This window comes from Ambystoma mexicanum, chromosome 1p (genome assembly GCF_040938575.1).
Source record: "Ambystoma mexicanum isolate Mex_15411 chromosome 1p, UKY_AmexF1_1, whole genome shotgun sequence".
Lineage (NCBI taxonomy): Eukaryota > Metazoa > Chordata > Amphibia > Caudata > Ambystomatidae > Ambystoma > Ambystoma mexicanum.
The window spans coordinates 1,266,070,983-1,266,095,396 of record NC_090921.1 but is presented as its reverse complement, the minus strand read 5'-3'; the positions used below and the strand labels follow the sequence as shown (position 1 = coordinate 1,266,095,396).

At 44.5% G+C, this 24,414-nt stretch overlaps 1 long non-coding RNA gene across 1 annotated transcript in view; it reads right to left on the bottom strand.

Moving 5' to 3' along the window:
* Positions 1-1,489: 1,489 nt before the first annotated feature.
* Positions 1,490-24,414, bottom strand: part of LOC138452778 (uncharacterized) — a 98,105-nt gene continuing 75,180 nt past the window's right edge. The window contains exons 2-3 of the long non-coding RNA XR_011260313.1: positions 12,643-12,751; positions 1,490-1,593 (exon numbers count right to left, since the gene is read on the bottom strand). This is a non-coding gene — a long non-coding RNA (uncharacterized lncRNA). The remainder of the gene's footprint in view (positions 1,594-12,642; positions 12,752-24,414) is intronic.

The following is a 24,414-nucleotide window of genomic DNA, read 5'->3' as shown; positions in this document are numbered from 1 at the left end:
TATCCCAGGTGTCTCTGGGCTGAACCACACCCAAAAGACTAGACTGCCCATGCAGTTCAGGGAACCGAAATATGTGGGGGCATCCATCTTGTCCCCATCAATGCACTACAAGTCCAAGGGCTGGGGACATGAGGGGCAGGAATCATGACAACTGCACAGTTGGAGTCTGGGTGCGTACATAGACCTGCCTCTATCCATCTAGAGAAAGGATATACTGCAACTAAAAGGTATCTGTATCCATTACAAACTTGAAATCCTGTCGACATAGTCGATATGCAAGTGCTGAAAAGGACCATTTGGTCTTGGGATCACCCCCCTCACTATCCATAGTGTATGCCCAGCCGTAAACTGCTGGCAAATAATAAAATTTACCATAAAAAATTCAACATTTTCCATTAGGTTTGGTGCAAACCAATCCTCAGCAATAGTTACAGCAAGATTCTCCCTAGTTGTATGTGCTGGATAGTGTAATTGTTCTTGCGCTATATTTAATAAGGCTATAGGCATCACTGTTTTACCAGTGCTGTCTTGTCACCACAATGCTTCAGAGGGGTTTAAAGAACACCCTCTACGCTTCCATAAGTTCTTTTCTTCTTGGGGGGCTTCCCCTTGGAGTTTTACTATCTGTGTTTTTGGCATATGGTTATATCCCTCGTCCATATTTAATATTACAGTCATTTTTTCATTTACATCAATGGTTTGAACATTCATAATTTCTATATCTGTATTTGCTACGCGTTTGGCTTCAGCGTCTGCTGCTTGATTTCTCTGTGAGATACAATCTGTTCCTTTCGTGTGAGCTGCACATTAGACGACTGCTATACTCACCGGGAGTTGTAGTGCCTTAATGAGCCTATCCAATAAGGCTGCGTGCTGCACTGGCGTGCCATCCGCTCGGAGGTAGCCCCTCCTTTTCCAGCGAACTCGGCCTGTGTGCACCATTGACGACACATAGGTGGAGTCACTGTTTACTGTTACTTCCTGGTCTGCGTGATTCTCGACTGCTAGTATCAACGCTAATAATTCTGCAGCTTGCGCTGAATAATGTGATGGCAATCGAGTACTTACAAGCACTCGGAACTCTCCATTTGCCAAATGTTTCACTACTGCGGTACCTATATATCTTTGCCCGTCATTTTGATCGATTCTGGAAGAACTGTCAATGAAGACAATTTCTCCCCCTGCAAGTGCATTCTCTTTTATTCTAGGGAGCTCATCACAGAATTCTTCATAGTTTGCACAATCGTGTATAGGCTCTCCTTCTGTGAATGACTCAGCTATAGAGAACAAAGAAAAAGTTCCCAATTAGGGAACTCACGTCCCCTGCACATTATCCTGTGTCTGGAAAAACCAGACCAATAACTTGTATTGTTTTTAGTGGTTATACATTCAAGTAGTCAATATTATGCAATATTATGCAGTATCCACACTGTCACATGTGGTATTTTTATTCAAAATCGGAATTCAAAATAACAATTAAGTTAGTAGTTTGTCCCAAGACATCTTCTTTTTATTCATACTCATGGTGATGATGCCAAGAGGGCCCAATGCGTTTCGAGTAACACTCACTCTTCATCAGGAGCATGTGCAATTCTATAGAGGAAGTACATACAACATGACGTTAGGAATTAATGTAGTTAAAAAAGTATATACATTCTTGTAAACACAATTTAAAACAGACATTTCCAAACTCAGAAGGCTACATATAAATCAGGTCTCAACCTTAGTAATGTGGTATCAACACCATGCGTCTTTATAGAAGAGAAATTGTAAAAAATTCTGCAGTACATTCTGCTGGGTCTCAACCAATAGTACTCATGTAGCTATCTTTCCTTATTAGTGCAAAAAGTCTGATATTCGACCAACGATCTAACACATAATAGTGTTCAGAAAAGTAGAAAAATAGAGTAAGAGTTTCTAACCTTGTGATATTTTACTGAAAAGTTCCTTGCCATATCATTTTTAGCAACAGGAATAGTAACAGGAATGGTAGATAGGTCATAGGCGCTTCCTATAGTGATATCCAATTCACCGCGACCAATTAAGGTATACGTCACTTACAGTAGCCTTTTCGGAACCAGATCAGGAAAAAATGTCCTATATGGTTAAATGCAAAAAAGATTGTTTGAAGTTTTTATGAAAAACAGAAGTTTTTAATAAACAGAGAAATATTTCAAGGCACTAGAGACTCATTTAATTAAGTCAAAAGACACATGTATTATGGCCCATTGCTGGTGAATAAGGACCTGATAAAAAGTCAAGAAGTACAACAAAGAGACTAAGTTCTATTTCAGTTTAAAATAGGAAGAGTCTGTGCATGGTCTAAACAAACTCAAGGCACGTACATGCTATGTCTGAGGATATCAAGAGGATATCAACAAGGGGAGTCAAGGTTACACTCACAAAGTGACTTACTTGCTAAGTGTTGAAGAGAAGAACAGGACAATCTGTGCTCAGTTGTCGGATCTCCAGTGGAGCGCCTGCTGCCATTTCAAGGCCGGCGTTTATTTATATATGGGGCTCTCAGTGACGTCATCCTGCGGATGCGCGGGTGAAAGCTGTCATGAACGTAGCGTGTTCTATTTATAGACCACGCCTCCCGCGGCCTCCCGCGGCTACGCCCGTCTCAATGCTATTGCGAAGTAGCGACCAGATGTGTGCTCTGTAGCTTGCGGTATTGTTTTCCTTCGTTCTTCCAGCCAACCCCATTCCTAGTCCCTTTCCTTCCTTCCTTCCTTTCTTGATTCCTGGACTCGTGTGCTAGTAGCGCACACTGTAAATTTCCCGGATTCCTGGATCCTTGCATCCCAGAACTTTGAACACACGCTGGAGTCGGGAAGAGACTTGTGCAGCCTTATTCAAGACTCGATCCATCCGCAAGAAGGCATCGATCAAGAAATCCAGCAAAGTTTGAACTCAGGTGACTGCATTGTTGTCAATCATTGTAGGTATTGGTCTAAATAGATCAGTTGCTTTGTATCTAGCCCTGGCTATGCGATTCTCTGAGAATTAAGCCTGTGGATACAAAATCCTACTATGTGCTCCTGGGTGTACTAATTTTCTGAGATGACGTAGAGTAAACTATTATTTTTGGAAAACCGGATGTTCTATGCGAGACTCTGCCGGTGTGAACCTAATATCTGCATTCATTATGTGGGTAACAACCGCTAGTTAGATGAATATATCTGCTACAAGGCCATCAAATTGCGCATGTGCGCATGACGTCATACGTTAGATCCTATATTAATGAATCTTTAAACAGCAAGCTGATATCTATATGTATTTTATTAATAAAATGCATCCGGATTATAGAATATAATGACCCAGGTAGTAACGATCAGAATGTCCTGAGATGAATCCCCCATGTAAATAGCCGGACACAGTGCAGGCAGGGTGCTAATAAGGTTCTGTCTGAGGGTAAATAGCATTAATAAGCGAAAACTGCTTATTACGGTAGAGGAAAGATTAAAAATTAACGGAACTTGTGGCTTGTGGCCAGTGAATGCTGTCAAAATGCTCACTGATAAATTAAAGTATGTACGTAAAAAGTGGCAGACTAGCAACACCGCGGCTCGTCCGCAGGTGAATGCTGGTTACTAGATAGAGTACCAAGGTCAACAGGTGTAACACAATCATATGGTGTAAGGAAAGAGATATAAAGTCCACTGTCTAAACATTTCCAAGAAAAATGATTGTCTGGCACTTACATTTTATGATGTACTGGCCCATGACCAGATATATCCAAGTAATAACAACCCATATCTATACATTTGACCTTTAAGGAGAATGCTGGCCTGTCCCTCCAGGGGTTCACAGTCTCATTTGATCAAACCATCACTTCATTGTTGCTATTATCCCCAAAGAATGGTAAGTAGAAGAGGAATTTGTGTAAAGTTATTAGCCTATTAGAGGGTATATGTATGTAGGCTGTGTCGTATAGTCATTGTGTCTTCAAAGGATTGACCCTAAGTAGAAGTCCTCATTTAAACCCAAAGGTGACATAGCATCAGGTTTATGTATATACACTAATTCTCTCTGGGAGAGTAGTTTAGGTAAATCACCTCCTCTTGGTAGGGGGTGTACCACTTCCAGAATAGCAAACCGCATTTGAGAAATGTTATGGTTATTGTCTCTGAAATGGCGAAAGACTGGAGATTTCACATTGCAGGTTCTGATTTATGACTTATGTTCAGTCCAACGTTCTTTTGCTCGTCTAACTGTCTTGCCCACATAGTATTTGCCACATGGGCATCTTATGGTGTAGATGGCATTCTTTGATTCACACGTGGCATAGCTTCTCAAGGGTATCTTCTTTCCTGTATTTGGATGTCTAATGTGGTCTCCTTTTATGCTGTTAGAACAACGTTGGCAGTGGAGACATGGGAATGTTCAGGGTTTTTGTTTGGTTAGACTCCTTTGTGGTGATTTTTTTGGTTTCTCTGCCCTGATCAGTGTGTCTCTTATATTTGTTCCCTTTTTGTACGCCAACATGGGTGGCTAAGGAAATAACCAATTCAGGTTAGGATGTGATTTTATCAGGCCCCAGTTCTTGAGGCTCAGCTATAAACGTAGATGGATTCACTATTTTATATCGGACTATTTTAATAGCTGGAGTCGATATTTTTACCTCATAGGCAGAAGCTCTTTGTGTAGTCAACGTGCCTTTTGGTTTTTCTAAAATTGCAAATAATGCATGTTCAACAAATAACGTCATGGAAATCCCATCACTATCTTTGTAGCCTTCTCTATGGCGAACGCGGCGGCTGCTAAACTTTGTTTGCATGGAAAGTGACCTCTCATTACTGGATCCCAAATTCCTCTGTAATATGCAAGGGGTTTGTACCCTAATGTAGTTCTCTGTGTAAGTACTGCTGTCATAAAAGTAGCATCTGTGTGCAAGAATAAAAAGAATTCCTCTGCATAATTGGGAATCCCTAAAACTGGAGCCGTGCAAATGTCGCTGTTTAGTTCGTCAAACCCTTCTTCCATTTCCTCAGTCCACACAATTTTTTCTTTCGTAGCCTGTGCTTTCTTTAATGCCTGCAAAAGCAGCCTAGTGTATGAGCTGTAGTCAGAGACCCATGCTCGAACATAATTGCATAATCCTAGGAAACTCTGCATTTGTTTTATTGTGTGTGGCTTGGCTGTTTTTAAAATGGCTTTAGCTCTTTCAGCAGTAACTTTCTTTCCCTCACGTGAAATTAATTTTCCTATGCACAACACTTCTTGTTGACAATATTGTAACTTTTCCTTGTCAACCTTATATCCTTTGTCAGCAAGTATAATCATCAACTGAACAGAATTGTGTCTGCCCTCTTCCTCTGTGGTGCTGCAAACTAAAATGTCATCTACGTATTGCAGCACAACGCTTTCTAAAACAATATTGCTCAAGTCCATCTGAAGGACTCTAATAAAAATCGATGGGGACTCACAGTACCCCTGGGGCAGCCTTGTGCTTTTTAATCGTACTTTTTGACGTAACAATGTCAAATCTTTTGAGTCTTTATGCAGTGGGATGGAGAAAAACGCATTGTTTAAGTCAATTACTGTGAAATATCGTGCATCAACAGGTATATTACATAGGATCGTGGACGGGTTAGGGGCTAGAAGGAACTCGGCCTCTACAATCTTGTTTATCGGTGTCAATCTTTAATTAGTCTCTGACTCACTAAGATACCTTGGTCCATCATGGCGAAAATTGTCTTGAAAATTCCTTCATCTGCCTCTCGAAACATGGGATATTGTCGTGCTCGAGGTAAAATTGCTCCTGGTTTCAATTTAATCTTTAGTTCCCCAACTCCTTTCAGTAAGACTACGTCATAGGGGCCTGTAGTCCACAATGAGATTTGCACTTTCACAATATCTTCATCAAAATATTCAGGACGCTTCTTTGGTAGCATCATTTCCTGCAGAACCTCTCTCTTAATTGCTTTGACCCAATAAGTAATGCACATTTCAAATATCACAAAATCGTCAGATTTGTCATCTCCAAACAAATCTTCATCGTGATGTCAGTCACTCTGCGGCTTTCCTCAATGGCAATTACTGTGCACCATCGTCTACTATAGCTGCTTCTAAGTCTAAGGGGAAAATTCACCCCTCTTCTTCATCCATGGGTATCTGTGGTCTAAATATAAACCCATCTGGTTTTCTCCTGGTTCTGCCTACTAGACCTGGCAGCCATGTTAACAGAATGCGTATCCCATAATGGAACACTTTGGGTTCCAATGGTATTGCTCTAGGCACTATTTGTCCTATGTATGCCCTGATCATTTCGCACACTTTTAAATTATGCATCCCTGGTGTTGAGCATACTATGCCATCATCTGTAAATGAAATGGTCATATTAATTTTTGTCATTAAATCTCGTCCTAATATATTGACAGGCGTTTGCCTTGAATAAAGCAGTGGCACCTTCATATCACACTCTCGAATAGAGACTGGTAATTCTTCTGTAAAAGGAACACGACTCGTAGCTCCTGTAAAGCCCTGAGTATTCATCGCATAGCCAGACATTAAAAATTTGCCCTCACGTATACACTACCGTGTTGCACCCATGTCCACTAGGAAGGAATAAGCTTTGCCGCCTATAATTACGTCTATCCTCGGTTCCTCAGAAGGATTTGGCGTAATGGATAGGACTGAACACATCAGGTCCCCCAGTGAGCTGTCCTATTGCGGGTACAGCCTCACTCCATCACTCGTGAATGGATTTCCCCCATCAACAGTGACACCTCCTAATCTACGCGTCATAGGCTGCTTTGTGTTTGTGTTTTGCTGAAGTTGCATAGGAGATTGTTGCGACTGTCATTGTGGTTGATTTCCTGTCATTTGCTGTGGTTGCAAGCCTTGCTGCACTCTCGGCGTTTGCTGCTGCACTGTTTGATGTTGCGCAACTCTATTTCCACTTTGCTGCAAATATGTAGGTGGATTTGGCATTCCCTGGCTTATAAACTGAGCATTTTGTACCATCCCTTGGTTTTCTACACATATGAGCTATATGCCCTGTCATTCCACACGTCCATCACACAAGAGGTTGTCTTCCCATCTGTCCATTTTGCATGTTTTGATTATGATTTTGGAAATTCTGAAACCCTTGTTGGTTGTTCTGAAAACTTCCTTGATTATTCTGCCAATATCCTTGATTACCTTGCCAACCTCTCCCTTGATATCCCCTTCCTCTTGGAGCATATACATTATTTGTCTGATTAACCTTTCTTTGGTTATTTATTTGTGGCATAGGTACTGCTTGCTGTGGATTTGATCCGCTCAAATTAGTTAACATTGTCCCTTCAATAGCATATTTAGATAACTTTTTCTGCACTAACTTAGCTTCTTCACCTTTTCGTGCATCATCTTGTTTGCGATTCTTATCCTGTAGGAGTCTGCAATAGTGTGCGATGGTCAACTGAATTTCTGACCATGGCTTTGCCTCTATCCCCACTAATTTCTTAGCTGCTTCGGTACTTTCTCTGGCAGCCCCTGGCATAATATATGGTAAAACACAGGTATAGACTTTCCCCAAACCTCACGTGTTTCAAGCGCCCATGCGTCTTGAACATTTTTAATATAAAGCAATGGATCCTCTCCCTCTTTCATCTTTCTTGTCAATTTAGCTCCCATATTGGACGTGTCCGTATATAGCACTCGAAGCGCTTTCCAAATCGCTGCTCTACAGTTATTAAACAGCGCTCCATCATGCGCGGTGTTGACTGTAGTCACACCAGGGTAACCTGCTCGCGTCCATACGTCAGCAGCTCTTTCGCCAAGTATGGCGATTAGAAGACCTTTAATATCTCCTATAGTTAATGTATTCCCTCCCGTCATTTTTTCTAACTCATGCATCCATTTTCCAGCGCCGGAGGTTTAGATTTGGGAGTTTACATTTCCTGTCCATTTGGGGCCATGGTATATACTGTGGTCTGGCTCCTCCTTTTTCTAACAAGGGGAACTTCGATGCTCCACATTCATTCTCATCTCTCATCATTTGTCTATCTATTGCCGGAGTGAGATTCCCACATCGCCGTCAACCTGGCAATGAACTTAACCTGCTTACATAAGGCAGGGACTCCTCCCTCTGACCATGAGGTTGCCCCTTATGTCGGTCTGACTGTGTCAGTGGCTCTAATGCCTTAGACATAGGTCATTTTAAATCTGACCATCTTACGTCGTTATCCAAAGGTGGACGTTCTTCTAGTTCACCTATAAAACTCCTAACTTCCCTCGAGTATGTTTCCCTTTCTTCGTCTGATACTTCTTGTGCCCAACTCGTACAACTTCTCTCATCGTTATCTTTATTGTTAATCTGTCTAAAGACAGCTCCTTTTGTCTCGTACTACAGGAGGCTTCCTCCGTGTCATACAACTGCGTACTCTCAAGACGCTAATTTTTTCCTTCCTTTGTGCTTCCTTCTGAGCTTGAATTTCATGATATACTTTATCGATCGTTTACCCAATGCTTAGTGAATTAAATTTGTCTTCCAGATTTACTCCAGAAGTGCTTGGAAATGGCTCAGACTCAGAAAAAAATGCCTCTATTTTTTCTCAGTTTACCCGTGCATTGGGATCTCTTACCTCCCTTTCCAAATACTGGAGATCGCATGCTCTCTGTCTCCTTTTGTGTTCCATGTCATCATCAACTTCTCTGCGCTTTCTTGCCTCTTCTCAATTTCGTCTTCCTCTTTCCTTCTCATATCCTTTTGTTCATTTGCCCTTCGCCGTTCCTCATCCCTTCGCCTTTGTATTCTTTTCTCTCTTATCCTTTCTTGTTCATTGGCTTCTATTCTTTTCTCCTTTATTCTTTCCTTTTCCTCAGTTGTTCTTCTTTTGTTATCCTGCTTTCTTTGTTCTTCTGCTCTCTTGCTTTTTAGCCCCCTCATCTTATATAACTGCTCTCGTCTTTGTCTATCTTTTCTTCTCGCTCCTTCGTCTCTCAATCGTTCCTCCCTTTCTTTGTCTCTCTTGTCTTGTTCGTCTTGTTTGTCTTGATCTTCCCTTTGTCTTACATCTTCGATGCCTTTGCCATCGAGTTTAAGTGAAATCTGACCGTCCAACCATTCGTTCTGTATGTGCGCTATCTCATCAGTTTTATCCTTATCTCCCTTCCATCTTTTTCTTTCTCTCCCTTTTTCTAGAGATGTACTTGCTTGATCACTTCTCTCCTTGTCCCTCAGGATGACTTTGGAGGTTATATCTTTCTCTGTGTCTTTCTCTGGGCCCTCGTCACTACTTTGCGTTGGTGACTCGTATGATGGATTACTATATCACGTCGCTGCTTTAAGTTCTCTTAATGGGTATAACCCTTCATCTTTCTTAGTCTTGTTTTTCATTTCAGACGGGGCGAGTGGAGCAGAAGGCTCTTCACCCCCCTCTTGGCATATGTTGAGCATCCAATCTAAAGGAGGCTCCTCCTCCTTCTCGTGTTCATACATTTTCCAAAGCTCTAGACTCGCTGGGCGTTTTTCTAACTTTTTTCCTGTGTACACAGCAAGCAAATATGTCCTCATATGCTGTAAAACTGTTCTCGATAATGTCCGCCTTGAGACCATGGCATAAACATTTTGTCTGCTGTGCCTTTAACCCATTCTGCACTGTACTGTTTAAGTTTAAGCGCGTACTTTGGTAGCTGTTTGCAAAGATGCACTAATGGTGTAACTTCTTCCATTTCTAATTTTTATTTCTCCTTTTATTATCACTTTGATTACATTCCAGTTACAGTTTTTCATATTTCATTTTTTAATCAACATACACTTATGAGCAAGCACCAATCGTCTCAAGCTCGAATCCTGTCTATAATACAATTTTTTTACTTTAATCTTGCTAAAAAACAATCCTCAAAGTTGAATCATAAAACAAATACTTTTCGCGTTTTACTTAGAACATTTCTTTTTCTCAACAGTGACGTCACCACACTTTTCAACCACATAATACAAAACAGACAGACTTGACCAGTCACATGTATGTGCGCCTTATGATCCTTTCCTTAGGACTCGTCTTACCCTCTACAATTCTTGTTCCGACTGGAACTCAAGCCAATTCCTTTAAGAAAGTCTTTAAACTCTCTTGTCTCCTATATGTCCCTCACAAAAGTGGGCTCTGAATTAAGGCTTCTGCTAGCATTTTTTAAAATCTAGGAACAGGGCGTATCATTATAGCGTAGCTACACCTCACAACTATTTTCCTTATATATTACTTGGCAACAATCAAGTCACTATCTTTTCCCATATACATATATTTTATGCTCTTACTCTTGCATTATATTTTATCCCTCCTCTCTCTGTTACTCTCTGTTATTTACTGCATGCATCCCTTTTTTGCCACACTCTTTGGTCTTTGACACTGTTCGCATGTTTTTTGTCTTCGGACCCTCGGGATCACCGCCTTCGTTACCGCCTCTTCGAGCTGCCTTTCCTATCCGCTTCTCGTAGATGTGGGAGGGGTTCCTATTCAAACTAGGGGTCCCGTCATATCCAACTTGCAAGTTTTGGGGCCTATTTTTAACCACTATCTACGGGGACCTTCACGTCCTGTCAGCCGAATGGCAAAGGTCGTGTGATATTGCCGAGACTCTATCGACAGCCGATGGTATCTTATCAAACTATCAATCTCTGCTACCAAGTGAACTGGGGACTCCCAGCCCTTTAAGATGAGTAGCAATACCCTTGAGATGGATGGGGTGCAGATTTTAATGAAACATCAATAATTCAGACGACACAAATAGCTTGGCAAACAGTTTGTCTGTTTTAACGTAATTAAGTAAAACAGGGAGTACAACGAACATCAGCAATCGCTCGATACGCAACTCTCCCTTCATTTAAGAAAAAACAGAGTTTTTATAGACCAAATCTGTCACTACTGACGTGTAGACCTGCGCCATTACCAACATCAACCTACCTGGCAAGTTTCTAAAACCTATCGGGTAGCGGGATTGGCTCTAAGTGAATTACTAAGTATAGGTGTAATATCTGTATAGAGTAACAGAGAGAAATAATTGGATAATCAACAATAGGTGGGGCAACTAAGCCCTTCCTTCAAAATGGTCACTATGAACGTCACTAAATATACAATGTGCCATTGGCTACACAACTATAGGACCCCTAGCTACGTGGTCCTCTATAATTGGCTGGCTACTAACCCCCGTCAATAACTTTCCACCTACGTGAGCAGCATGCAGACTGAACAACCAGGTGCGGGTGAGCTTGTCTTGTTACTAGCTTCCCACCAATTAAAAGTAGACTCCATCATCACCTCAACGGTACAGTGTCAATTAGTGTCTGAAGTTGGCCTTGAGTTTGTACTATTCTCTGGGATTTTTTAAGGAGTATGGGTACTATCTGGCTTCCGTGCGTAGGTGTGATCTCCTCATGCCTCCAACTTTCGTCCATCGCGTAACTGGACACCATGAATTTAACCTTTTTTGTGTGTTTAACTGTATTTTCCAATAGCCCTCTGACGTCTTTGTTTATACTTGATCTTCTTGAAGAGGAGCTTCTGTTCTTTTACGTTAATTGACTACGGGAATGCACTACTTATGTGGGCCAATAAAAAATGCACCAAACAATGTCAGGTCATACAGAACAATGCAGTAAGGACAATTACCAAGAAAAAAAGGGATGACCACATTACAAAAGACAGAAAGTCCCTTCATTGGTTAGCACTGGAAGACCGGATCACCTTTAAAGCATTGACCATTGTCCATCACTGTATATATGGATCCGCACCCGTATACCTAAAAAACCAAATAACCACATACGAACCTTGCCAAACCTTAAGATCCAAGGCGCAAGGTTTTGTGAAAGTAACTGACTCCAAAAAAGCCAATGGACTTGGACGGGCATTACCTACGAAAGCGGCATCTAAATGGAACGAGCTCCCAAACAGCCTAAGAGTAGAATCTAAATACCTATCCTACTCAGAACCAGTAATCTTACTCTAATGTCCCGTCACTTTTCTGTTGTCCTTGTCTTCATGTAATGCGCCCTGATGCCTGCGGGCTTCCGCGCTATAGAAATAAATAAATAAATAATGTCAGCCAATTTTAGTTCTGATAAGACCTTGGCTCATCCAACTCCTTAGCTGAAATATATTCTGTTTAACCCAATTGCTTTTGTAACTGCGACACTGAATTTGAGGCCTTTCTTGTTGTACAAGACAGCTATATATACGTAGTGGAACCTTCATTCTTTATTCAATCCATATGTATCTATAAGGTATATATGTATACGTTGGCGCTTTCCGCTATCTATTTACTATAAGCATTTTGCTAGCTTCATTATTGCTTTGCTGCTTGCGTTTCATTCTATCTGTACACATTTAAACTAAGTTTCTTCATCAGGTTTGTGGCATAAGTTTCTTCATCTTGATCCCAAAATGTCACTTATCCTTAGTACTTCTTTATTCTTCATGAATCGTCTGCCTCTCAGGTCTGATTACCTTCTATCTATGGAATCGATTTGGTTTCGTATGACGTCACCATTCATCCTGGTCATTCAGTTTCTTTGTTTAGTCAGGAATCGCATTCAAATGGCCATCATATTGTCTTGGATGTAGGTATGGCTTCCTTAATGGATACTTTATTTCCCATATTCTCTTAAGTATAGGCATTCTTATGGGTACTGGACAGAGCCGTTGCTCCTCTTCTTACCTTCTGATTGGTGTAGTATATGTCACATACTGTGGTTCATACTTCTCAGGTAATGTAGAAGGGGTAGGGGGAATAAGGGTACTTGGCTCCTCCTCTACAGCGGGCACACCTGGAAACACAATTTGAAATGTAATTTCAAATGCAGTTCAAATGCGGTTTCAATGCACTTTCAAATACAGGGGCACATTTAGAGGGTCCTGTATAGTGGGGAGAGGCCTAAGTTTCAAATTCAATTTCAAATGTAATTTCAGAACGTAGTTCAAATGCAGTTTAAAAGCAGTTTCAATGCACTTTTAAATAAGAGGGCAAACTTAGAGGGTCCTGTATAGTGGGAGAGAGGCCTAGGTTTCAAATGCAACTATAAATGTAATTTCAAATGCAGTTCAAATGTAGTTTAAAAGCAGTTTCAATGCCCTTGCAAATAAGGGGGTAGACTTAGAGGGTCCTGTATAGTAGGAGAAAGGCCTAAGTTTCAAATGCAATTTAAAACGCAGTTTAAAAGCGGTTTCAATGCACTTTCAAATAAAGGGGCACACTTAGAGGGTCCTGTATAGTGGGAGAGAGGCCTACGTTTCGAATGCAATTTAAAATGCAGTTCAAATGCAGTTTAAAAGCAGTTTCAATGCACTTTCAAATAAAGGGGCACGCTTAGAGGGTCCTGTAAGTGGGAGATAGGCCTAAATGTCAAATGTTGTTTCAAATTCAATTTCAAATGTAATTTCAAACGAATTTCAAATGTTGTTTAAAAGCAGTTTCAATGCACTTTCAAATAAGGGGGAACACCTGGAGGGTCTTGCACGGAGGGAGAGAGGCCTAAGTTTCAAATGCAATTTAAAACACAGTTCAAATGCAGTTTAAAAGCAGTTTCGATGCAATTTAAATAAGGGGCATACTTAGAGGGTCCTGTAAGTGCGAGAGAGGCCTAAGTTTCAAATGTTGTTTCAAATGCAATTTCAAATGCAGTTCAAACATGGTTTCAAATGCAGTTTCAATGCACTTTGAAAAACAGGGGGCACACCTGGACGGGTCCTATATAGTGGGGAGAGGCCTACGTTTCAAATGCAATTTCAAATGCAATTTAAAACGCATTACAAAAGCGGTTTAAAAGCAGTTTCAATGTACTTTCAAATACAGGGGGGCACACTTAGAAGGGTCCTCGACGTGGGAGAGAGGGCCAAGCTTCACAATGCAGTATGGTACATGAGGTTTGTATGATTGTGTCAGTAAATGTTGTAGATAGAATAGATTGTTCCTACCTTATCCGTTGATGCTGGTTGACGGCAGCCTACTTTCGTAGGTTATGTCAGGGTACTGTGGCCTGTTGCAGCTGCTGGTTTGGTGGGATGACTATGCAGCCACTGTTAGTTTGCTGTAGTAATGGTGCAGGGCTGGCTAGGCTGAAAGGGCGCGCCTATTGCATGGAAGTGCCACAGGAATGGCAGAATTAGTGTTTAGGGTTTGGAGAGTGATGGTGGCAGGTCCCTGGCCTCCCCTGCAGACACCGACTGGAGCCCCTACTTCAGGACCCGCCCTTTGCCTTGGGCCCTTCGCTGCTGGGCTGCCGAGAAGAGGGCTACCCTGGGAGAAAGTGTTAAGGAGAGTGAGGACCAATTAGGGGAGGGAGCGGGAGGAGGAGCAGGGACCAGTGGGCTTGGCCGTTTAGTGCAACGGGGAAAGAAATTACACGTACGCATGAGCGCTATTTAGGTCAAATTAATAAATACAAATGCCAATTATGAATTAGGGGCCAAATATTCTGCCTCTTACCGCCACCAGCCAACTCAGGGGAGGTCGCCTGGGCATTGGGGCTAGCAGGAGCACGGACCAATCGGGGGGGGGGGCTGAATGAGGAGCAGGGAACAGTGGGCTGGGCCGCTTAGTGCAACGGGGGAAGCAACAAATTACACGTGCGCAGGAGCGATATTTAGGTCAAATTAAGAACTACAAATGCCAATTATGATTTAGGGGCCAAATATGCTGCCTCCTACCTCCACCAGCCGACTCACACTGTCAGGGGAGGACCGCGTGGGCCTTGGACCTAGCGGGAGCGAGGACCAATCAGGTGAAGGGGCGTGAGAAAGGATTGCCAAGATCAAATTGACTTGGAAAAAGGGGTGGCTGTATTGCCTAGCCCATGCCTTATTTGCCCATCGGAATCAGTAAGAATCAGACCACTACCTCACTCCGCATGACCTAGTTACAGGGTGTTGAATGAGAATACCCCTTAAACCTCCGTCTAGGAGTAGAAGTGATGCCCAGAGTGTAGCTAAAACTTTAGGTGATGAGATGCATGATTATTTGACATGTATGACCTCTAGTATTTCTTTCATTTCAGATCAAGTAAAGTGCCAGGGGGGTCGGTCTAAGAACACAGAAGAAGATAATTCGGCAACCAATCCAAGCAAACTATTACCACCACCTAAGTTATATGCTGGGGACCTAGTATTAATTAAAACTTTTACCAGGAAGTGGCATGAGCCACGTTTTCATGGCCATTTTATTATCGAAGACGTGTCCCCTTCTGCTGCCAAGGTACAAAGAAGAAGAGCTTGGTTGCACATAGGTGATGTGAAGATTTATAAAGGCGAGACCTTCTGTCCCAAATTGGAAACGAGATCAGAATACAGATTAATTTTGTGGAGAATATTTGTTTTAAGTGATCAAACATATGGTACCTGCCGATAGTGACGTTCATTGACTTGTGCTTGCAGACTTTGTGTTCATACTTCAGTCTTACCCTGCTCTTGTCAGAAGAGACGTTAATATTCACACTTTCTTGCATGATCCTAAAAACGGTCCAGTGATAAGAAGACTTCTTATTACTATAATTGAACACATTTTACAGTGCAAATATAAAGAAACTTGATGATTGTATTGAAAATGAACAAAGAAGATAGTGGCATGGTTATAGAGAATTAAAAAATTCAACAAGTAGTAGGATGGCGTGAGAAATGGATGCACAGATTCCTTTTTTTAAACTCTTTATTGTTTTTTTACAACATATAACAACCAACAAAACTAACATCACACACAAACTGCACTTCCTGTTGGGATTCCGCCTTCCGTACCAATTGTCTTGACGCGCTTCCGTGGCCTCTCTCGCACATGTCCTCAGTGTCCTGGATCGCACGTGGTTGACTCCTCGGGTTCATTTCTCGTCTGGATTGGGTTACCTCAGCCCTTTTTTCTCCTCAGTGAGAGAACAATCCCTGCATCACTTCCTGTTATCAACAATCCTCCGGCTCATTACTGTCACTTGTGCTGTTCAAACCTTTGTGTTAGAACAAATCCTGTATTATCGAGTTCCGTGCAAGCATTTTGGTTCTGCTGTCACTTTCTCCCCTTTGCAACGCTCTGGTCCACATGACATTTCTGCTGGCGTCCACTTCTTCAGGTCTGCCCACCACGCTTCTATAGTGGGCAGAGTGCTAGAGTTCCATGCCATTGATGAGCGGCGCTTTGCCAGTATGCACATGAAGTCTTTAATTCTCCCTATATGTGTCCTTTGTTTACCCCCTCTTGCGAACAGGCCCAGCAGATAAGACTCTGGTGTCCACGCTTGCATGTGTAAACCCCCCTGAGCTGCTCTTCCTTTGATAGTTTCCCAAAACCCCATTATCACCGGGTAGGTCCAAAACATATGCAACATGTCTGCATTCGGTGCCGTGCATCGTGGGCAGTTCTGATTTGTTTGTTTCCCATGTTGGACATTCTGCTGGGTGTAAGATACGCTCTGTGTGTGAGGCATAGCTGTGCTTGTCTGAATCTCATGTTTCTGGAGACTTTCTTCGCATACCGAATTCCACCCACTGACCGTCTCCCCATAGATCCCCAATCTGAGCCATCCCCTTATCTTCCAAGTGTGTTCAATATGTCATCAGGGTCTCTGTTCGGGTGCCGACTAGTCTTGCAAGGGGAATCTGCATGGAGGAGGGGTCTTGTATTCCTCGGGTTTTCCTTGCCCTCTTCCAAAGAGTTAGGCCCAATTTGACCATGTTGGATAGGGTTTTTATCAGGGATTTGTCTATCCACAACAGTTCTCTTAGATAGTATTGCCTTAGTGCAGGCTGAAAAAGTAGTGTGTCTATGGATGTATCCTCCCCCAGGCACCTGACCACAAACTGTAGTTGTCCCGCCAGGCAGTAGCGTTCGAAGTCCGGCAGCATGATCCCTCCTGATTCATAGTCTCTTTGAAGAATGTTTAGGACTATTCTGTTCCTCTCCCCCCCACAGGAATTCTCTTACTATTTTGTTTAACTTTCTGAAAAAAGTCCCGGGTATGATATGTGGTATGTTTGTAAAGTAGTATAGTAGGCGAGGCAGTACCATCATTTTCAGCAGGGCCGCCCTACCTATCATCTCTAGCGGGAGCGTCTTCCAGAATGTCATAGCCTTTTCAAATTTCTCTAGGGCTACCTGCGTGTTGGCCTTGTGTGTGTCCCTCGCATCATGGTGTATGTCTACCCCAGGTAGCGGAAGGCGCATGGCGCCCACATGAAGCCCAGGTCCGGCAGCAGGATTTTCCTTTGTTAATAGAAATTCCCTATAGTCTGGCAAATGTGCCCATGGCTTCTAGAAGGTCCGGTAGGTGCACCCGTGGATTCTCAATGCATAAATTAGTTTTCAAAAATTGATTAGCAGAGTTTGTTAATTAAACTTTTCTTGATTAGACCCATTTGATTAGCAATTTTGTACTAATGCTTTTAATGCCACCAGAAGATATTTGTACCCAAGATATAAAATGAGCAACAATACAGCAGTTTTGTATACCGCTGAAGACATTTGTGAGATACGTCAGGCCTTGCAAATTATTTCTGTAAAATGGTGCATATCACCACAAACCCACTTTAGTTTGGCACACTGCTGCCACCCGGAGGCCAGCCACGCACAGTGAAACCTTTATTTGACATTTACTGCAAACAAAGTAAAGTTTAAATAAAAGTTTGCAACATCCCCTGCAAATAGTACTGGCCCTTCTTAAAATCTACTCGACTATGCGAGTGGGCAAAAATGCTTTGCGAGCCCTGGATGAGTATCTGTAAAAAAGGTTAGCTGCATGAATGGACACAGATATGATAAAGGCTCTGAAAACAGTTTGGTTAGCTCGCTCTACTGCAGGTGCAAATATATAATGCAATCATAATCATAGAGCAAAGTGAGCTCTGGAGGACATCTACAGTGTACAGTTTTGCAGTAAGTCTGTAGATGTACAGACTGGATGAATCTATTGATCGCTACTTTCAGTAAATATCAAGTTTGCTTAGTTTTTTTACATAATGAATACAAAAAGCTGAGTGGATGGCATAGCAGGCAGAGAACTGGGCAAACTAGGCAGAATATTGTAGTTTGCGACCATCTCACTTTCAGGGTAGCGGGTATAAACCAACATGGTAAAATAGAATGTCAAGGAATATGGGATCAGTGCATGGGTTGAGCACCAGTTGCAAGCTGTATGTAACCAGCAGGCCACAGGACTAGGTTTGCCATCAAAGCATTTGACCACGTGGTCATGTACATTTTCAAAAGTGTCCACTCATCGATATGATGCATCTTTCCCAACAAAATGAAATCTAGATTTACACTTCACTGTAAAGCATGGAGACAATGCAGTGTTTTACAGTACGAATACTGTAATTATGTTATGTAACCTATTGCATTTTTAGAAAAGGAATTGAAAGCCTTTTGTACAAAATAAACTAACACATACTGGTCTTTGGCAGACACGTTACAGTTAGCTTAACAGTATTATCCCAATTATTTCTGGTTTGCAATTATTTGAAATATTAAATGTGCGTAGCACTCCCACACAGGCCATTTGGCATATGAGTGAAGGGGATGATTACTGCTGCACTCTCTCCATTAGCCCCTTTGAACTTGCAGTGAACAGAGAAAAGAGGGTGAAAGAGCTCTGAAGGCAAGAGAGGAATGGAGGGTGAGCTGTGCTTTCATTGAACAGGGTAACTTAAATAGCTCACTTTGCTACACAAGTGCCAATTTTATTAGCAAACCTACAGAATTGCATAGCAAATTGCTCCGCGACACTGCTTATTTTATGCCTTGGTTTCTCGATATAGAGGAGCATGCCGTCAGCATATATTGAAATTTGGTGTAAGACTCCGCCTACATCTACCCATTTTCCTTATACTCCGTCCTGAGGAAGGCCCCTAATGGTTCCAGGGCCAATATGTAGTGCATCGGGGATAGCTGGCACCCTTGCTTCGTACCCCTGAAGATTCCCCACAACTCTGATATGTGTCTGCCCGTCCTTACTCTCGCCTTGGGGTCTTTGTATAGGAGCCTTATCCAGCCGAGGAACCCCTCCCCCATCCTGTAATGGACGAGCACGCTTAGCAGCCAGTTCCAGTTTATAGAGTCAAAGGTGTTAACCGCGTCCAAGGACGCTATAGCGCATTCGCCCCGTCTCTGGATTGTTTGATCCACCACATGGTGAAGTCTCTGCAGATTTCATGTGGTGTTCCTCCCAGGCACATAACCCGTTTGGTCTGGGTGGACCAACGTGGGTATGACTCAATTAAGTCGACTAGCCAGTATCTCTGTTAGGATTTTGGAATCCTGATTTATCAAGGAGATCGGCCTGTAGGAGCCACAGTCTAATGGCGATTTCCCAGGTTTTAATATCGGTATTATCGTTGATTCTGACATACTATTCAGGAGCTGTCCCCTCTCATATGCTTCTTCGTACATCTCTATCAACCTCGGAGCCAGGGTGTGTTTGTATTTTTTATCGAATTCTCTGGGTAGCCCATCGGGTCCCGGAGTCTTGCCCGTTGGGAGACTGGCAATTACGGGTGCTATTTCCTCTACTGTGAGGGGGGCCTCCAATATCTGTACTTGCTCCTCTGTTAATTTGGGAAGGGTGATCCCCGCCAGGGCGTCAGCTATATATTCGGCTTCTTCCTCCTGGTTCTGGGAGTACAGCCTTTCATAAAATCTCAAATACCTTGTTAATTCCCATCTGGGTCTTTACTTCCATCCCTGTTTCATCTTTTATTTCGTTAATTGGATCGTGTTTAGTCTCCTGCTTGGTAAGGCAGGCAAAGAGCCTACCAGTCTTATCCCCTTACGCATGTAGCCTCTGTATACACTTCCCATAGTCCAATCTCCCCAGTTTCTCACAGATGGCAATACACTTCAGCCTCAAATTGTGAGTTCTCCCGGTTCATCCCCAGTCATGCCCAACTGCAATTCAGCTCGTTCTATCTCCCGTTCCAATTCCTTTTGCTCTGCCAAAACGCTCCCACAGAGTCCTCCTGTTTTCCCAATCGCTGCTCCCCAGACCACCACTTTAAATGCTTCCCAGACCGTCCCTCTGCTATCCACGTTCCCCGCATTATGCTCAAAATAATCATCTATCGTGTCCTAGATATATTCGTGGAATTCCCCTTCCAATAATGCTTCTGCCCTTAGTCACCATGTGGGAATGGGGGCTCCTCTGTACGTATAAGCCCATGTTGCCACTAGCGGAGCATGGTCCGATAGCAAACGTGCTTTGATATGTCTCCCCGTAAATTAACTCAAGCATTTCTATACCCGTGAGTAAGTAGTCTATGCGTGTGAATGTTCCATGTGGAGCGCTATAGTGTGTGTATCCCCTGGCGTCAGCGTGTACTTTCCTCCAGATGTCTTCCAGCTTCAGCTGATTCAGGATCTTCTGCCGGGCCCTAGCTGGTGGCGCCGGTTTTCTGTGCTTAGTGTCTGACCTGTCCAGTAGCGGGTTCAGTGTGCGATTAAAGTCCCCAGCCCAGATGAAGGACGCCTCTGTGTAGGGGGCCAGTCTAGGTGCCACTTTCTTGAAGAACTTGGTTGCGTCATGGTTGGGGGCATACGTGTTTATTAGGCACACTTCCTTGTTTTCCAGCATGCCATGTACGATCACCATTCTGCCCTCCAAATTACTCTCCTGTTTTATAAGCTGGAAGGGGAATCCCGGAGCTATCCACGTGAGTACTCCCCTGGCGTAATTGGAATATGTTGAACTATACATTTGTCCGCCCTATTTCTTGGCTACCTTGGCTTGTTTTTCTCCCGTCAGGTGAGTTTCTGGTGGCATCGCTATCTTAACTTTTGCCCTGTTTAGCCAGGTATATACTCTCAGTCTCTTAACATAGGTGTTGAGCCCCCGGACATTCCAGGTAGCTATTGTGGCTTCATCCTGGCCCATTTCCCAATGCGTTTTGTGGCCCTTCTGATCCCATAGGCTCATGTGCTGTCTCGTATTTGGTTACAAATGTTCCTGCTCCGCTCACTGTAGTCCTGTTCCCCCTGAGGTGTTATTGATCCTTTCCATCCCCTTGGACTCGGATCTGCGCGGATCGTGCAAGGGTCACCAGCCTTGGGTTATTGTTGTGTCGGCTCCCGTTCAGGTGTGCTCAGGTGTGTCTCGATCATGTTGCCACTTGCGCCTTTACTTAGTCCTCCTGGTATGGTGCGTCCTCCTCATCTCATGCCTCCTTTCAAACAACTAAACAACTTTCTAACTACAACTGTTAACAAACGTCCAGCCACTCTTCCCCTGCTCGGGCTCCTCCGCGTTCCTCGCGCCACCCTCCATCCTGGGGGTACGCTTGTTGCAGCGTGATGCCTTGAAACTGGCATTGTGAGTTGTGTCACTCCATGGGTTTCTGGTTGTGGCTTCTGGCGGGCAGCCCTCGGGATGTGCTGGTTCCCACTCATATATACACTGATCTGTGTCCTTTCCTATCGATCCTCCTTTCACGTCGCACTCAGTGCCTCATTGGGAAACGTTCCTGTTAATCTGTTAGTTTCCATCCCCCAGTTGTGGGATTCCCTGCTGGTCCATCCAATCGTGGGCCTCGCCATCGTTTCGAAGAGATGTGACCTGCCGTTGTGGAGCACTTTCAGTTTGGCAGGGTACAGCAGCATATATCTTAGATTAGAAGCCCTGAGGCGTTCCTTGATTGGTCGGAATTGTGCTCTTTGCTCTTGCACCATTGCTGTGTAGTCTGGGTAGATTGTTATTGTGGAGGCGTTCCTCATTATCGCCCCTCCTTCCCTTGAAAAGGAGTCTTTCGTAGTCTTTTGAAGTTCATGACCTTTGCAATCATAGGCCTTGGGGGTGCGCCTGGGCGAGGCCTCCTGGTCAGAGCTTTGCGTGCCTTTTCCACTGCAAAGCCCAGGGATAAGACCGAACACCCACCTCTTGAAGCAATAAGTTCTCGACATAGTTTGTGGCATCTCCGCCTTCCTCCCCTTCTGGCAGTCCAACAATGCGCACATTGTTTCATCGGGCCCTTCCTTCTGCATCCTCCACCCTACACTCAAGGGTGCGTATGTGCTCCAGCACCTCCGCCATGTCGGATTGAGTGGTCGTAATGCTTGCTGTGTTATTCTGCACCTGCTGTTCCGCCGTATTCACCCATTCTGCCAAGGTCCAAACATCTTGTCTGAGAAGCCCAACGTCTACAATAACGGTGTCCATTTTGTTCTCCAATGACGACTTCAGTACCGCTATGGCTTCGAATATGGGGCCCTCCTCCTGTCCCCTTTCCATAGAGTTAGATGTTCTTGTACCGGCCTCCGATGCCGCTGGCTGGGGCGCGTCACTCTTCTGGCGTATGTTTCCATGCTGGTCTGCTTGCATTTCCCTTTCTGTTTGTCCGCCATGACTGCCCGCCTTGCGTGTGACGCCTTTTAATCTTCCCCGTTGCGTTCTGGCAAGGGTTTTCTTAGTCCGATTCTTTTCATATCTAATGCCTCTGCAGGAGCAGCGCAATGTGCCTGCGTTACTGGTGAGCGTGCTTATGTGTGACCCTGCCCTGTCCAGAGTGCTTTCTACACCAGGCGCCCCTTAATGGTGTTTCTTGTGCACCCATGCTAGGTCCCCAGCCTTCTGCTCTCCACATCTGTCCCTGTTGCTGCGGTTCTGTGTTCAGGCGGCCGTCTTCTGTGATTTATCTGTGGTCCTTCCGCCCCTCCTCTGGCAGAGATGGGACTTGCCTCCGTATCTGTTACATCGGCACCAGCCTGGGAGTGACCTGCTCTTCTATTGCTCCTTCTAGGCAGTAGGCACAATCCCCACACCCCCTTGCCTTGGCTGTGGGCCTGCGCCCTCTGTTCTTGTAGCTGAGACAGTGCAACCTTGGGAGTTCCAGCAGTGTGCTCCTCATTCTCCTTGACAGGCCTGGGTTGGTCTCTCTCCATGGCCTGCTGTACCGTTGTTATCTGTCAGTGGGTTGTGCTCTCCCACGTTATGATTGTGCTGTGTGCAGGTGCTGACCAGCATTATAAACCCCACAGTTTGAGCGCTACTCTTGATGTGGCTAATAATAACTGTCTCTGGTTGTGCCGATGTACTGCGGTATGTGAGAGCCCCGACCTGCAGTTAATTCCTGCTCCCTCCCGTTGCTCCAGGTGGCGCTGGGAAGTCCCCTATGATCTTGTTTTGCTGCGCGCCTCCATTTCAGTGTGCGGCTGTCGGCCTCATCCATCCCCTGCTTATTGCGTAGATTCGTGGCTGCCGTCGGCCATCTAAGCCATGTACACATGGGGATTCAGCGGTTCACTCCTTACCTTCCCGATCGGTCCGGGCGAGTCCAGCGTTATGGCTTGCCGCCTCAGTGGCACTAAACAGTGGATTGTGCTCTTCCACGTTGAGAGCGTATCTTGCCGGCGGACCGGCTCAGCAGGTGTTCCTCTTTGCTGTGGCCCAGCTCTGTGTGCTAAGGCTGCTGGAGGCCTTGGGTTTATTACTGCCTGGGTCCTTGCTGTCACGGCCGCCACCAGCGGCACTGCACTACTTGCAGCTCCCTTCTCTCGCAATGTCCGCTGCACCACATCCCAGTTTCGGGGCACTCCAACCACCCTGCACGGACTTCTCTCTCTTCTTTTTGGAACACTGCTCCTCCGTGCCCAGACGACGTCGCCAGCCGTCCGAGCGTGCATGCACAGCACGCACCTCTGTGCTCACTGTCCCGGACTGCTTTGGTATTTCAGTGGGCTGACGTGGGCTCACCCTCCACCGCTTCGGGCGCCACTGCTCGCCCGGTTAGCTTTCCGCCGTGATGTCGTTTGCAAAGAGCTCTCGAGTCGCTCTGTGGGAGCCCAAGTCCTGGACCAAGTAGTGGGGGGAGGGGGAAGTGGGAAATGCGTCCCTCTCTGGTCCCCTCCGCTCAGCCCCGGTCACTGCGCCTCCTCCTCGCTGACCGCACCGCTCTTTTGTGGGGTTATTGTTGGGTGCGTCCTCTCAGGCACTCGTGTGCTGGTGCCTCTCACTTCATGCTGCTGTTCCGATCCGTCTCCCGTTCCATGGATCGCTGTGGTCCTTCTTCGCCTGCGGGCGACACTGCTGATCTCCCTCTGCTCTCTCTATGGTGCTTCCCTCCTTCGCCCGCATCCACTCATCGCTCCAGCTCACCGGTGAGCCCAGGCACTTGCGCCTGCCATTTTATCTTCGGCGCAGTGGTTGCGTCGGATCTGATTTAAATCCTTTCCGTACCCGGTTTCATCGCAGGATTCTTCCTTGGTGTACTGCGGACCATCCGACACCCATATTGCCCAGTTTCTTGAGGTTTTGTTCTCGGATCAAGCTAGATTACGAGATCTGCTTTCAAGATCATGCGGGAGCCCCGAGGTGCAGCTGCTTATCGCTTGGCCTCCAAGCCATGCCCCCAGATGCACAGTTTCTTATGTATAATATAAACTTGCATTATTGTTCTCATTGCCTTTCTATGACTCATCTTTCACAGTCCCTACCATCTGAAGAATTCTGTTGCAGCCTATAACTACTGATGG